This window comes from Tympanuchus pallidicinctus, unplaced genomic scaffold (assembly GCF_026119805.1).
Source record: "Tympanuchus pallidicinctus isolate F22 unplaced genomic scaffold, pur_lepc_1.0 scaffold15, whole genome shotgun sequence".
Classification (NCBI taxonomy): Eukaryota; Metazoa; Chordata; class Aves; order Galliformes; family Phasianidae; genus Tympanuchus; species Tympanuchus pallidicinctus.
In genome coordinates, this window is record NW_026294669.1 from 3,136,768 (window position 1) to 3,153,026 (window position 16,259).

General features: G+C 40.0%; 2 long non-coding RNA genes across 3 annotated transcripts in view; one reads left to right on the forward strand and one right to left on the reverse strand.

Annotated features, from left to right (window-relative positions):
* The window catches only part of LOC128077037 (uncharacterized), a 134,198-nt gene that overhangs the window by 94,282 nt on the left and 23,657 nt on the right, over positions 1 to 16,259 (forward strand). The gene's annotated exons all lie outside the window — the stretch shown is intronic.
* Positions 15,611 to 16,259, reverse strand: part of LOC128077036 (uncharacterized) — a 35,035-nt gene continuing 34,386 nt past the window's right edge. Inside the window, exon 11 of the long non-coding RNA XR_008204808.1 lies at positions 15,611 to 16,159. This is a non-coding gene — a long non-coding RNA (uncharacterized LOC128077036). The remainder of the gene's footprint in view (positions 16,160 to 16,259) is intronic.

Genomic DNA, 16,259 nt, shown 5'->3' on the forward strand with positions numbered 1-16,259 from the left:
TATCAGTCCAGGAGTGGCTGGGGAAGAGGGTCTGCAGGCAGATTGCTGGGGCTGAGGCTTGGGATCAGCAGAGAGGAGGTAACTCAGTTGTTGATTCACTTGTTAAATGTATTGCTGCTTAAGTATATTGGTTACTTGTGGGTTTTTTGTTTTTGTTATTGTTTCTTTGGTTCTTTTTTTATGTATTTTCATTGATATTGTTATTTCTTATTGGCCTTCAGTCCAGCTCTCTGCAGACTTGCCATGGAAAGAGCTACACATCACAGGCTTGTCCTCCAACCATAACAAATCCCTCTGCATGGGTGTAGACAGTAAATGCTACTATGTGTCCCTTGGAGAAACCTGTATTTTCTTTATCTTTGAATGGTGGGATTAGATGATGTTTATGGTCACTTCCAATGCAAGCCATTCTAGAATTCTGTGATCTTGGAGTCATCAATGAGGGTTTTGTGATGAATGGAAGAGTTTAACATTAGGTCAGCAGGATGGAGAGACCTGGTGCAGTTGGGGAGATTTTTGTCTGGGACTTTTGCTGCATCACTTTGGAGAGCCTGGGCATATGTATTGCCTGCAAAGTTGTTCTTAAAGATAGTGATTGCTAAGGTCTGCTTTGCCTATTTGATGCCCAGCTTTATGCTCATTTGTGGCCAGATTTGTTAGAGAGGCAGCTTATAGTGTGCCAAGGACCTTGTTCCTCCCAGGAACAGCAAGTGAGAATGAATGCCGATGAAAAGAGAGGTGTGCCACAAAGCCTGGATGGAGTTGGATTGCTTTTCTTTGAAATATTTAAGCGAGCCAGGGGAGGGAGGAGAGCAGGGATGATAAAGACGGTGATGGAAGAAGGAGTGAGGATCTGCGGCTGTGAGGAGAACCAGGAGGAGCGGAGCAAAAGAGAAGGATGGTGTGATTTGGGGGGGGGGGGAAGAAAGAAAGAAAAACAAAACAAAACATTAATTATGGCTCCAAAACAGGAATCAGGATGGGAAACAGCAGCTGGGTGAGAGAAGGAAGATGGAAGAGATGATTTCTCATTTAAAATACATTTCTTCAATCATAACACTGCAGGAAAGTGGGAACTTGCAGCTGGGCACAGAACTGTGGTCAGAGGGAAGGGAATGAGCCCTGGGCACTGGGCAGCACTGTGTGCTAAGAGCAGGGAGAAATGTGTGGGGTTGGGGGCAGGGCAAAAGATGCCCGTGTCCCACTTCCATGCAGCACAACTGCAAAAGGGTTTGTTTCTGTGTCAGAGTTCGGAGCAGGAAGCATGTCTGTAAGTAAAGTCAAGTGACTTTTCTATTTCTACAGGCTTGTCAGCTTAAAGGTCTCTCCCTCCTCTCCCTCCTCTTTTTTCTCCTTCTTATTTCTCAGCAAGAAGGGACAAAAGAGAAATAGCAAGTTTGTTCACCATCTGAGATTTTTTTCATCCTAGCTTGACCAATGAATCCAGCTTAACAAAAATATTTCCCTTTGTAGGATGAACATTCAAAGACTTCACTGGTCTACATCCAAAAGTGAGATGCTACTTTGTTTGAATGCCAAGGATTGCACAAAAAAACCCAGTTACAGAGGGCATAATATTAATTCTCATGAGGTCTTGAGGAGCAGCAGTCACATTCTGCTCAGCGAGACTCAGTGAAATTTCTCTTTTTGCATATTTCCATCACTACGTGTATGGATCTTCCATGTATGTCAGCAGGAGTAGGGGAAAGCAGACTTTGTGTTTGCTCCCCAGGGAAGCTGGACATGCAAAGTGTGTTGCAATGATACTATTACTTCCTGTACATTTATATTTTCTACACCCAAGCACTGATTTGCTCCTTATTTAAGCAACATTTTCTTGATAAATTAAAAAAGCAGCAATAGCCATTACTGCAGGCTATATACAGCCTCTAATATCACTTAAGCATATTACAGAATATAATATCTGGTACTTAACGACTAACTTGCATATGAAAGCTCACATAATGTCTCATAAAACCCTTAAAATGGCTTCAGTTTAAGAGTCTCTTTAAAAAAAAAAACACCTTCAGGGAATATTGTAAATGAAGTAGCACTCCAGCCTTAGAAAAAAAAAAAATCACACACTTGCAGAAATTTTTAATATAAATTGAACACATTAAAAATTAATTTTGCATGACCATTTCGCATTGCAGTGCCAATGCATAGTTAAGATAAGGCCTTAACTCTTCTTTGTTTAAAGTAACATGGAAATGTGTCTTTCTCTTCATTATCTGTCCGTAATTAAAATTTTCATTAATCAGAAATTGGAACCCCATCCTCTGTAATGACATCCCTGGCTGGAGATCAATGAGACCCTACCTGTTTCACTGAGGAAACTTGGTGTAAACTTTTAGCAAGCTCATTAAAAAAAGGCATGACCTTACAATTAGATATGGCTGTGCAGAGCTGCATGCACGTTTATGTCTTACGTTAGGGAAAAGAATTTTGTTTGCTGGTCTGTTTTATGACACTTTGCTCACAGAAAACTTGTAGATTCTCGAGTGACGTCAATCGTCATCTTTGTAGACTCATCTGACAGAAGTGCTGGCATCAAAGATGCTATAGCAAGAAACAGTTTGAAGATATTAGACTTCAGTGGGAAGTATATACAGAAGAGGCCTTTACCAGTTTTCCTCTTCTGTAGTTTTTTGGTTAGACTCATGGCCATGGTTTTACAATGAGGAGCTCCCCTGCCAGGTGTGCTGAGCTCTGTGCTCCATACAAGTGATGACTGCTCTTAATGGCTGAGAAACACCCTAATCTTTGAGATGTCACTGTGTCACAGCAGGCAACAAAATGTTCCCTGGTTGGACTTTGTTGAGAGATTTGCTTCTTTTAATACCCAAAAAGTATGATAACTTACTCCTTTCTTATGTTATTTACCTGTTGGACTTACATAAGTTTATAGCCACATACTGAAAGCTTGTTATGTGTATAAACACTTCAGAATATTACAAAATTATAATTCCTGACATTTGTCTGTGTCAGGGATTAAAATCTTCACAATGTTCAGTAATTCCATTGGAGATGTAGAAGCAGAATAATTTGCGATGTGGATTTCATCACTGCTATGGCTTCATCACTCCTATGGCTTCTTGGGTCAATAGCGCATTTATCTATTTCTTTGCAAGTTAAAATACAGTATTTAGTTCAAACACAGAATCCTTAAGGCTGCAAAAGACCTCTAAGCTCTGAAGTCCAAGTCCAGCCAGCCCCACTGTGTCCACTGACAACGTCCCTTAGTCCCACGTCTCCACAATTCTTGAACACCTCCAGGAATGGGGAATCTACCACCTCCCTGGGCTGGCTGTGCCAGTATCCAACCACTCTTTTAGAGAATAAACATTTCCCACTATCCAAATTTCACTCTGCTAGTGGATGCGCCTTCAGAAGAAGTGCTCAATAGAAGTGCTTCCTCTTCCCCTCCCCAGTTGCGTCTTTACTTCTTCATGTGTTTTAAATGCCTATGGGTTATGAGAACCTATGAGGTAGAGTGATAAGGCTGGCGAGCCATCCTCACCACACTTCATAGCTACATACAACACCTGGAACACAGGGTGCTGAAAGATTCTGTGCTTTTAATTGACCTCTTCATCAAACATACCCATCTACTCTCAGGGCTGATTTCAGGTTGGATGTGCATGTGCATCTGTGGCAGTTCTGCAGATACGTGGCAGAAAGTTCAGTGTGAAAATCGTCACGTTGTTCTTTATGGGAAAGATTCTTTCTACTGTAACGCTGCAAGAGAATAAAAAGAAATTATCATTCACTACAAGTCAGTTTGTGGGACATAATGGCACAATTTAAAAAGGAATATTGCAGACAGTAAGACCACTTGGATTAGAAGTCTTGAATCAGTTTGCAGGGCTATATATTTCTATAGCGTTGTGTTTTGTTGTGTGGGGAATTTAATAAGAGATGTAAATCTAAAAAGCATGATGGTATTTCCATAAAATATAAAAGATTCATGTATTATAAATAGATACGATAAATAAATAATTTACGTGAACGTATATCTGTGTGATTGTGTGTAGGTAGGCACACATTCACTTTTCTTTTTGAACTAATTAGTAGTGAAGTCATCTACTGTGCACTGCCCTGTGACCTATGCAAGAGCTTTAATGGCATTTCCTACAAAGAGCTGAAGGTAGAGCCCGTTTTGTGCTGAGCTGTGGCAGCTCTAACTCATTCAGGTGGGGAATACAACAAGCCACGAGCAGAACAAAGCTATCCAAAGTGCCAAGGCAGCCCTCAGTACCACAGTGGCAAACCTGAGCCCCGGGCATGACACAGGGGATTGCATAGGCTCCTAACATCACCATTCTAGCAATCTGCTGCACGTTCCTCTGCATCTTTCAGCAGCACCATGACAACGTTTTTGCTGCTCTGATTGACAATGTTCTGCACGGTGTGCCAGCTCCCCAAGAGCACGTGCACTGCTCATTAGGATTAAGTCACACAAACTATCTGGTAGGCACTTAAGGCTATGGATTTCTCCTTGGTAACCTGTTCATCTAAAGATATCCGGCTATACAGCCTCCTATTTTTAGGATAGGTGGGACTCATCTAAATAAAGGCATGAGCAAAACAAAATTGGAGGAGGGCTCCAGAACATTAGAGAAAAATCCTGTGTGACTTCAGTTATGTTATTAACTTTTCCACTTTTGCTGCAGAAGTTGTTTCTGTCAATATTTTACTTTAGCTGTGCTGGATGGGAGGAAGGAGCAGGGTCCAAGCAGATGGCTGTCAGCAAACTGATGACGGCAGTTGAGAATTAGTGTCCAAATACAGTATTTAAAACTTGCTACAGTACATAGTTCCCTGCGTACGCATGCCAAAATAAATCTGGTTTGGAGAACCTTTCAGGATCTTTATTTTATTTTTATTTGGAGCTTATTCTATTAAGAACAACTAAGCAGCAGCATACCTTCGCCTCGCAGTATCTAATATCCATAAGATATTATATACAGAACCAGACAAACCAGAAAGCCCTCCCCAGCATTTCCTCACTCCAGCTATTGACTATTTAAGCATCTCTAAGTGTTAAGATGAATGATAATTGAGCAATAGTATTAATTTGCACCTGTTTCCCCCCCACCCACCCCCCATGCACAGCACTGTTAAAGCCTCTCCTTGTGCCTGCTGCTTTTTTTCCTTCCTCCAGGCAGCCCTCCTGTATTAAGGGATGGGTACCATCACTCCAGGAATATCTGACTTAAAATTTCCAAGAGGCTGAGCAGAAAAGTTCCAGCACCTGAAGCACCTCTGCTTTTAGCAGATGAGTGCTGCAAAAGGCAGTGGCTATTTAGCTTTGGGTCTGCATGTGACTAATATGTTGTTGTAGATACCTGGCTGCAGTGAGGTCAGAGCAGGGGCAAGCTGTCTCTTCTGCAGTGAATTAGAGGCTTACATTCATTATCTTCCAATACCTCATTAAAACAGCTTTAATGTGGTGAACAGTTGATGGTAGACAAAAGCTTTAATCTTGTGAATATCAAACACACCTGTGTTACATTTCCTCTTGCGAGCAGTTAGCAGAAACAGGTTAACAAGCTATTTTAACTCCTTAATCTGCTGAATTTGCGTGGAAACCAGACTTTCACCAGTCACCTGAGTTTGAACTCAAAAAAAAAAAAAAAGCAGCCCGCTAACACCCCTAATTTATCAAGCTCTTTTTTCAGACTCTGACTGCTCTAGACACTTTTAATCATCTGTTTAATTTTGCACCTTTTTTTTTATCCTGATATATTATATGCAGGTTATACTTAAGGCCCAGATTTGCCCTATTTTTCTTCCTCATCTGACCTAGATTCAAATTTACACACTGTGAAATAGCTAATAAATCCCCATTAAGGTTGTAAAAGGTGAAGGTTCAACCAATGTGCAAGTCATCAAGTTCTAATGTAAAACTGAATGAGCCTTGATATTAGCAGCAGCCTCAAAAAGTGAGGCTGAAAGGCTCTACAGGTTTCCAGCTCTTTTTATGGGAGGCCATGCTTAAATCACCTAATCCAAGACAGCTCTGCTAAGCCCATACAACAACAGTGACAACAACAGACCTCAATAACAGCGAGGAAAAAATAACGGCCTTCTCCAAACATGGGATGCTGGTGATTTTAATTTGTACCACCAACACACTTTTTATTTCCCAGGCATTCCATATATTTTACTGCAAGTAAATACAGTTCAATAAATATTTCCTAATAAATACTACAACCTCTAAATACAAACATTCATGCAAAGCTGTCATAAAACTTGTCTTTTGTGTATCAATCCATGTTTCTGAGGCAGAGGTGTTTTTAGTCTGCTGTTGGAGGCTCAGAAAAGTACTTTGTCAGTCCAACTTTTTCGTCTTACTAGCCATAGAAAGTATTACAATGATTTACAGAGACATGCTGAAAGTAAATTATGTTGTAAACGCCTGTCCCTAGGGTCGACAAAGAATCACAGGGAAAAAATGCAAAAAGTTTGAAATTCCCAACAGCAAAGGTTGACAGGAAAATATGGTGTTGTTTTTCTATGAGTAAAAGTAACTTTTATGTTGTGTTTTCCCATGAGAAATTATAAACTTTCAAAGGAATTTTAGTCTCTTGTATGCACACATAAGAGCAATTTATCTGGTACTGCCCCAGTGAAAACACTGTTAAGACTTTAAAGCTGTTAGAACTATGGCTGAACTTCATCTAGACTGCTACTACTTATTTGTTCTTGCTGCCTCTTCTTGTCAAAACATTTACTCAGACTTCGAAGAGTTGCAAGTTGGCAACGTGTTAATAATATTAGAATGCATTTGTGTCGGCCATGTGGCTGCAATATTTGAGTAAATTCATCACTTATTTAATGAATAATGAATTCACGAGAGTAGCTATGGAGACATAGAACCATATGTAGTAAATTAAATGGGAACTTGTCAACGTACAGTAACAGCGAATGTCACCAAAGTAGTTTTGTCTGTTTTATAGCAGTGGTGATACACTTACATTGAGATTGGTGTACTTTCCTTACTACGTATAGTTCAGTCACATTTTTTCACACCCAAGTTGTAACAGTGATTTCCAACAGGTGTGACAACAAAGTGAGAATTTACACAAGTTTCTCTTTGGTAGCAAAGGTGGAAGAATTTCAAGATATTCAGCCTGCAAGTAATTAACATTTTGAAAAGACAGTTACAGAACTGCAGAGGTTTGCTTACTATTATTATTATTATTTATAAGTCACAAAAGAAGTGAATGAAAATTACTCAGATTAGTTCTCAGCTGCCCTAGAACACAGTGGAAACTCCAGACATCAAGGACGTCTTCCAAGACAATCAGGAGGGAAAAAATCAGGCCTAAAGAATAGCAACAGCTCTTCAGGAAATTAATAGGAAATTATGAAAATAGGGTGGTGAATAATTTTGGAAAGTTGGGCCCACGTTTATGTTAGTATTCAGAGCTGTTAGCAGCTTTTTGGACATCAAGTCAGGTCTCACTGGTGCTGTGTGCCCCATTTGCAGTGTTCAGTGGTTAGCGGTACATCTAAGAGTTGGAGGGAGTTTCCAGTTGGGGAGTTAAGGAGGTATTTCAGGTTGGCTGATCTTCAGCTTCCAACTCTGACCTGTATCTAAAGATCTTAGAGAATCCGTATTCATAGGCTCCACCAACAAAGTGGTGAGAAAAACATAATGTGTAACTAGACTAGAGCTGTAGGTTTGGAGCTGTGTAATGCTAGCAAGCATACTATATTTGTGCGCATGGCTAAGTTTTACTAACCTGGAAAATACGTATGGTGCAACCAAGTAGCTGTAGAATTTGAGATCTTGCAGAGTTGACCAGGTAACTTCGTATTCTGTGCTGACATTCTATGTTTGGTGTAGAAAGAGAGAACTTCCTGATGATCTAGCCAAAGGCTGTTCGTGTTTATAAGAGGCATAGCTTCATTGTAATCAGAAAGAATAAAAAGCATCATGTTACCATATAAAACACAGAACTCCACTCCTGATGGCCCCAAGGCAGGACAGGAAATAGTCTTTAAAAAAACAAAAGCAGAGCTCACATGGACTGGAACTATCTTCATTTTAAATTTATTAGAATCATAGAATGGCCTGGGTTGAAAAGGACCACAATGCTCATCCAGTTCCCACCCGCTGCTGTGTGCAGGGTCCCCAACCAGCAGACCAGGCTGCCCAGAGCCACATCCAGCCTGGCCTTGAATGCCTCCAGGGATGGGGCATCCACAGCCTCCTTGGGCAACCTGTTCCAGTGCCTCATCCCCCTGTGTGTGAAAAACTTCCTCCTACTATCCAACCTAAACCTCCCCTGTCTCAATTTAAAACCATTCCCCTTTGTCCTGTCACTATCCATCCTCATAAACAGCTGTAAGAAGTTGTTAGAAGACTACTACAACCAGCAAGTATCTAGCTTGTAATGTATTCTGCTTAGGACATCCTTGAGGCTGCAGAAATTTTAAATGCTCTAAAAACCCAGAGACGTTTCAAGCCATAGAGAGTTCCAGTCTAGTCTCTTTTCAGGCATAAGATTCTCCAACAAGTACTTCCTGAAGAGCTAGTCTGTGCCACTGAGCCCAGTGAGACTGCTGTCATGACTGTTTTATCCACCCACTGCCCCTCTGTGCGCAGTAACCCAGACCTCATTCTCCTAAAGACACAAGTCAGACAATGGATCCATTTTTACAGACAGCTCCTGGGATCTTCCTCCTAAGATTCATTACAATGTAATCTCAAGAACCCATGTCACACCTACAAAACTTTCCCTTTATTTTTTCAGCTGTTGAGTTGTGTTACATCTCCTCATGTCACGTCACGTTGAATAGCATTATTGCCTTCAGAAATGACGGGATAGAGCGTGACTTAATGTGTTTTGAATGATGTGACACTATGTGACATATGTCATAAAATCATTGTCACCCATCAAAAACAGTGACAGATCAAATTCAAACAAATCTTACTATATACTTTTAGTGGCTACCCAATCAAGTAAAAACAAGTGTTTCAAATTGTGAGCCAAAAGCGTAGGAGTGTGACTCATTTTCGGTCAGTTCTTATATGCTTAACTGGTTTTACATTTCTTCCACATTTCTTCACAGTGTTCTATCCTTTTAGTGGGGAGGAAACTTGTCTAGTTCATTTATATTATTCAAATATTGTTCGTATTTGTCAGTCCATTATTTCTAAAAAGGTTTTGTAGTCGTTTCCATGAATCATCTCCATTTACCTTATCTTTCCCAATGCTTTTGAGTTATTACTGTGTTATGGAAGTATCAATATTGTGGAAAAGGTTGAATTTGTCATCTTGCAATGCAGCAAAAGGAACTATCAAGGAAAAGGAAATAATTTTCAGTAATTCCTCATCTGATGAGTACAACGTCTATTCAAAAATGCCATACTAGTTTATTTCCACCCTACATATCTGCTCACTGAATATTAATAATAAGAGATGTAAGACAGGAGGGAGAAAATTAAAAATAGCTTTGCAAATGAATTGCTTCATCTTCAGACATCTCCCATCTTCAGCATGGGAATAAGCCCAAACAGCTTCTCAAGATTGCAGTTGGGACAACTGGCAATATCCAGCAAGCAGTACCAATGTATTAGTATTGCACTATTTGCAGAGTCAAAGACTGAAGCTTTTCAGAGGGGAAAGGCATCATCATACAGTAAAGGGATGTGAAAGATAGTGTGGGTGCCATCCACCATTGTGATCACATAAGGGAACCCTGAAACGTCATAAAATTCCACTTTGATCTGTTGTCACTGCTGTTGGTTGTATGGAAAATGAACACGTTTAATTAACTGCCTGACCAAAGCAGCTGTTACCTTACATAAAACCTTGAACACCGATGCCCAGCATATCCCACTAGGTGTTTGAACGTGCCAGTGGCATAAGACAGATTATATTTTTACTGCATGACACAGCATGATCCGTCTCGCAACACGTTCAAGTCAAGATCTTCTTTAAATCCTTCACAGAGCCCATTGATGCTCCAGCCCAAGTTGCTTAATAATGCTGTTGTTCAGCCAACAGGATACACCACACATCAAAACAGTCTGGGTCAAACCTGCTTCTTTAGCTGTTTTTGTTCTACAAGCATTCCTGCTGCCTACACCGTGGATACGTTTGGCTTATGATTCCCATCACTGGTTGTAGAAGTACTATTTTATTTATATTCAGTTTCTATCATTTACGGCAGATGGTTATTTACCCTAATTTTTTAAAGTTACCTTGGCTGCAGAATTTCAAATCACAAGCAAACTATCCAAGTCAGAGGCAACTTGAAGTTCAGTTATTTTCACCAAAGTTATTTTCATAACAGCGCTCGCCCTGTGCCTGCAAGTCTGCACACATGCAAACATCACATTTTTATACATAGTTTTCTGATGCTTGGAAGTACTTTTCTGCTCTACATTTCTCTATGCATAGATTTGTATGTAAGTATATATAAAGTAAGCCTTTTCCACATATATGAAATATTTATGAGTTATTATGTTATTTCATTAATGAAAAGGATACCCTGCACGTAGCAGAAGATTTTCTAAATGTCATTATCAAGTTATAAATCAAGTTTTGAAATACAGTAACCTCTGGACATGGAGAATTCTCTCTCTCTTAGTACTTCTAATACCGATTACCTCTTCATTCCCCTTTTGTAGTAATTGAACAGATCACTATGATGGGAAACAGAGGTACAGCAATAAAGGATCGGCACGATAGAAAGGTGCTATAAAGAAAGGGAAGAAGATTGCTCACCTGTATCAGAAGATTCCAGGTTCACAGAGGAAAGATCCACTAGGGAGGAATCTTTAGAAAGAGATCCTTCCCCCGTTGCAGTCAGCCCTTAAATGGGGTCTAAGAGAGGTGGAGCCAGGTTGCACCCCTTCCAGTCATACAGGTGAATTGCATTCACCTGTGCTCCCAGGGCTGACCAGGTCCTTTCCTCAGGTGCTCCATCAGTGGTTCAGGCTGTGACTCAGCAGTTCCCATGCACTTTTCTATGCTGTAATAGCCACAATGTGTTGTAGTAAGCTAAGAGTTTAGACTGTGCACAGAAGAGGGCAGTTTCTCAGCCAGAAACAAAGTGGCACAGCCTCACCAATTTCAGAAGAGATATTCAGGCTTAATATGTGGCCATTAAATAATATCTAACTTGCATACAGCATTTTCTTCCACAGGTTTCAAATCATTGCAAGAGAAATAGACCCCAGTCCTGCAAACATTTATGTGTGCGTAACTGTGCATAGGGGAATAATCCCATTAAATCAATGGGATTACTCGTGTGCATAAAGTTAAGCATGTGTGTAAGTGCTTGCTGGAGCTGGGCCTGAGAGAAATGACAGGGTTTTTGAGCCACTCATAGAGAGGATGTGAATGTTCCTATTCTGGTTGTGTAGCTTCAAACACTCCTCTCAAAGTCAAGTGATATTTGTGAAGGAAAAAATTGCCCTTTTTTTCATCAACTCAGGACATTTTAAGAATCTGTAAACAATCTACTGTCATAACACAAGCACAGCTTATAAAGAGGTCTCAATAAAGCTGAACAAACCGGTTATGGTCTGAATTCACTGACAATTTGGGTGCCTACAAGGCCCTATGACGTCGTATCCTTTTGTATTTGCAAGTTTATATAAATGGACTTGAATCCAAAGGTCGTAAACTATGTGTACATGTGAATCATGCTTTATTTCTTGATAGTCTTGATAGTCAAGTGGAAGTATAATTGAAAACTGAAAGAAGCAAAAAAATAGAAATAGCAATTATGAAATCGGGGGGGGAAAAAAGCGATCCTGTTTGTACATAAAGAGAAACCAATTCAGCCTAAGTCAGGGGACACAAAAGTTCGCTACGTAGGCAGATGACTGAGTCAGAAATATTTTGGGAAAAGAACAATGCTGTGCCTAAAAAGTCCTCTTATCCATCCAGGGAACAGCTAAGGACTTAGGAAGAAAAATGGAGAGAACTTCTTATCTATAGTTCATCTTCCAAAGAATCATAGAATGGTTTGGGTTAGAAGGACCCTCAAAGATAATCTAGTTCCAATCACTTGCCTCAATTCTCAACCAGAATTTAAACACGTCAGTTCTTAGGGCTGGTCAGAGGCAGATAAACCCAAGCAAGGATGTATCTGCACATCATATTCATAGCTCCATAACTGTTACATATTAGGTGAATATCACCCAGAGATCGAGAACAGGTGACTAAAACTGGAGAAGTTCAACTTATCCTTTCACTATTTTGTTTATTGAATAAACTAGCAATTTACAGTATGTTGACCCAGACCCTCGTGGTGCAGAGCAGACCCTTGAAAACAGCCAGTCTTTGAAATAAGCACACAAATATTAATATATAAATTATTAGCATTAAATATCAAATATAAGCATATACGAAATAGCAAATGTGAGTAAGTGACAGTATAAAGCATAGGGACTAGAACTAGCCTGACTCCTATTATATTACAGAAATAAAAGTAGGAAACTGTGTGTGGTCTTCCTCTGATGCTGTACTCAGGATTTTTATTGCAAACACCTTTCTTTAAACACCCATTCAACATGCATCCATCTGTCAGGCGATGTTTTCCACAGCAGTGTTAATGTGCATGTGCCCCCATCCACTTTGGTAGTTCACACCTTTAACTAGGGCTGGAGCCAGAGTGAAATAAATAGGCTTCCACGGTTTGAGTACGAAAGGCTAAAAAACTGTGAGGGATGCTCCATTAAAAAGAAGGAATACATCAAAAAACAAAGGACTGAGGAAGGACAGAATGCAGGTTTGAAAGGCAATGGGCTTTAAAACCTTTCTTGCAGATATCTCTTCCAGAAAGTAAGAATGACTAATAGCTCAGAAGCAGAACAGAAAGTAGTACCCAATGAACACATGCACTGTCTGAAAGAAGAACCCTTTGCTCAGCTCATAAGCAGATGCTGTACCTTAGCTTGTCTAAAAGACATCTGGTTTTAGATTGCTTGTCCGGAAAGGCTTAAGAAGACTTCTGCTTAAAAAGACTTGTTAGTTTTAGCAAGAGCTCCTCAAAGAATGCATCAGTCTAAGCTCTGAGTTTCCCTACAGCATTTTACCTTTCTTCTTCAGAAAAAAATAAATAAATCAGTGAGATATGAAACTTGAAAAAATACACTGTTACCGCCTTAATGAAATATTAAAAATGCATCAGGAATACGGTTCTGGCATTAAAAATAAACAATAACATTTCCTCCTAGTTACGGTTCACTTCAATTCTTTAAAAATTAATTATTACCTCTTTAAATATTTGATTAAATTAGATTTGGGTGGGTTATCGCTATCCACAAAATACATGTTGTTGTGTACGAATTTGCTTTCTTCAGTTTCTGACATGTAGGGGCGTGTTGTATGGCTGTATGATTATTAGAAAACTAAATCCAACGACTCAGTTTTGGCAGTTTGCAAAACATATACTACAAAGTATGTACTGAATCCTGTCACTTTGGATGAAAACGCAGTATTATGTTAGAAATCTCTAATAAAAGAGGAAAAGTAAAGCAGCAAAATTACATTATGCTTGGGACTTTCACATCACATCTTACCATGCTGGTATATCTCACGTGGTAGAAAGGCCACATTATTTTTAATAATGGTTAATTAGGATTTGGGGATAATAGCCTAGAAATCATAAGAAAATGCTAGACACATAAAGTCTGTTCTGCTCTCAGTGCATGAGGATTTATAACTACGTAGATAGCAAGGAGAGAATAAACCCTGTAGCGTGTCCTAGGAGAGGTAAGACAATTATTTCTCAAGTATTTTGATAAAAGCAAATTAGTATGTCCAACTGGATAAATAAGAAATGCTGTTGGGTGACTGCAGTGCTGATATAGAGTTATAAAATATTAATTTAAGTGAAACACGTGTATTATAAAGGTAGCCTGTAATGATAATAACAATGAATCTTTCTTTTCTCTCCTTTTGCCTATGTTTTACACAGAGATTTAGGGCTACTGGGATGATGGCTTGCCAGTCCAGTTCTCCTTTATAACCAAACAACCAAACAATAGCAAAAGGTTTCTCAATCATTTTCCTTTTTCCCTGTTGGAGGAGAGGATTTTAGAATTATGAGAAAGACTGTCAGTCCTTGGCTTCCATACCAGTATTGCTAACAGGAAAACACAGAGGGAGAGGGTTTTTCTTGGCAGTGGGGATGAGGACATGTACCAGCAAAGAGCAGTGTTGCGACTCAGTTCAATCTGCCTAGGTCAGAGAGGAGTCAGCACAGATTTTGGTCCTAAGAGACCCAAACTAAGTTTAAACACGTGATTTAGGAGATAAAAAAAGATTCAATGTGACCTGTGCCAAAACGTCAGTAACCCAAATTTTACTCATTAAACTTCCCTTTAAAGATAAATTATGCATAAGCTTCATTTTAGGAGGTTTAGGTTAGATATTAGGGGGAAGTTTTTCACACAGAGAGTGGTGATGCACTGGAACAGGCTGCCCAAGGAGGCTGTGGATGCCCCATCCCTGGAGGCTTTCAAGGCCAGGCTGGATGTGGCTCTGGGAAGCCTAGTCTGCTGGTTGGCAGCAGACACATGGAACTGGATGAGCACTGTGGTCCTTTTCAACCCAGGCCATTCTATGATTCATAACTGAAACAGCCAAAAAGGTGCATGTTTTCAGAAAGATCAGCTGAGGCGAAACTTTACCTGAAACCAAAAGTTCTTTCTGTTTTGTGCTTCTTCAAGAGAGAGAAATGACTGAGTTATAGAACCAAACAGAATAGAAGAATGTTTGTCTTTGGGGAATATAAATTATTTTTTCTACTGCATCGAGAATATCCAACTTAATCCTTGGGAAGCCAACATTAAAAAAAATAAAAATAATTAATAAAATTATTCTTTAAAATTAATATGACGATATCACAATGCCAGCATCTGGCTCCTGACATTACAAATGTCAGATGGCTGCTTTGAAATGGTAATTGACTTTGTAGTAAAAATAAAGAGTAGGTGTCTTTAGACAAGTGTTCTTCCACATCCTTCATTGACATCCCATTGGTTATGCAGAGTTCAGACTTCAGTGTATAAATGCCTGTTGAATTGGTACAGTGGATAGGATTTCATGTCGCAATATGCATCCTCTCATTCATTAAGATGCACAAGTAAATAATGCCACTTCTCCTTTGTAGGAGAGTGCCTATCAGGATATATGCTTTATGCCATATACATCTGATAGCAACTCAGCTTCATGCACTGCTTCAAACAGCTTTACCTTGTACTTACTTTTTCAAACGGAGATGCCTAACTCTGCAGAAAGACTGAGCTTTTGGCATGAAATGCACCCATCTATCCAAGCAGCACAGTCTTCTCAGCCTAAAATAGATCTAGAGTGGACTGAAGAGGCTGCACAAGGCATTCATCTGCCCTTTGCTGTGAAGTAGAGACACCCAAATAATAGCAGCAAAATCCGGAGGCATATCAACCATCTTGTGGAGAATAAGAAAGAAAGTGCCTGGAAAACCAGCCTGCAGATTGAACTCTCTTCCTGCTTCACAGCCATCCTTGGGTGCTTCAGTTCAACAGCTATATACAGCACTGAAGCACTCAGAGTCGTAGGGAAGGAAGCTGGGCACGGGCAACAGCAAAGGAAAATCGTTTTCATCATTATATATGTAATAACCCGAGCTTCATTTGCATACTTTGATTTTCCTGTTCGGTAAAGTTTGATCCCTGAGGCACTCAGTCAGGTCACTTGAGAGGTGTTGGGAAGTAGCACAGAGAGGCAGTGGGGAGAGCTGGCCCACAGCCAAGGAAGCTGCCCAAAATTGGAAATAAGTTGTTCTTGGTTTTTTGGGGGGAAAAAAAGGGGGGAAAAAAAAAGAAAGAAAAAAGACAGCTTTGGATGGGAAGGCTGTTTCCACAGCCAAGAGGAATTATTTAAGTTGGCTAATGTAACACGGCCAGTTGAGTGTTTGCCTTTCATATCCTTACTTGCCTGCCTCCCTTTCTCCTCGGGGCAGTCTGAAGGAAGGGAAGGAACAGACAGATGTTCCTGGCCTGTGCTTCTGGGATGTGAGAGCACATCCAAGAGATTTGTCACTCTCCAGAGGCACCCAGGTGGGAACTGGGACTCGCTGCTGGGTCACGAGGGTCTCGTTGTCAAACTGGGAAGTTGTTGATGAAATCCCGGAACGTTTCCAACTGCAAAATAAATTGGAAAAATAAACAAAAAAATGAATAAATAAAACAACCAAAAAAACAGATTTATACGAAGGGAGGAAGGTATTCATCTTCTCTGCCA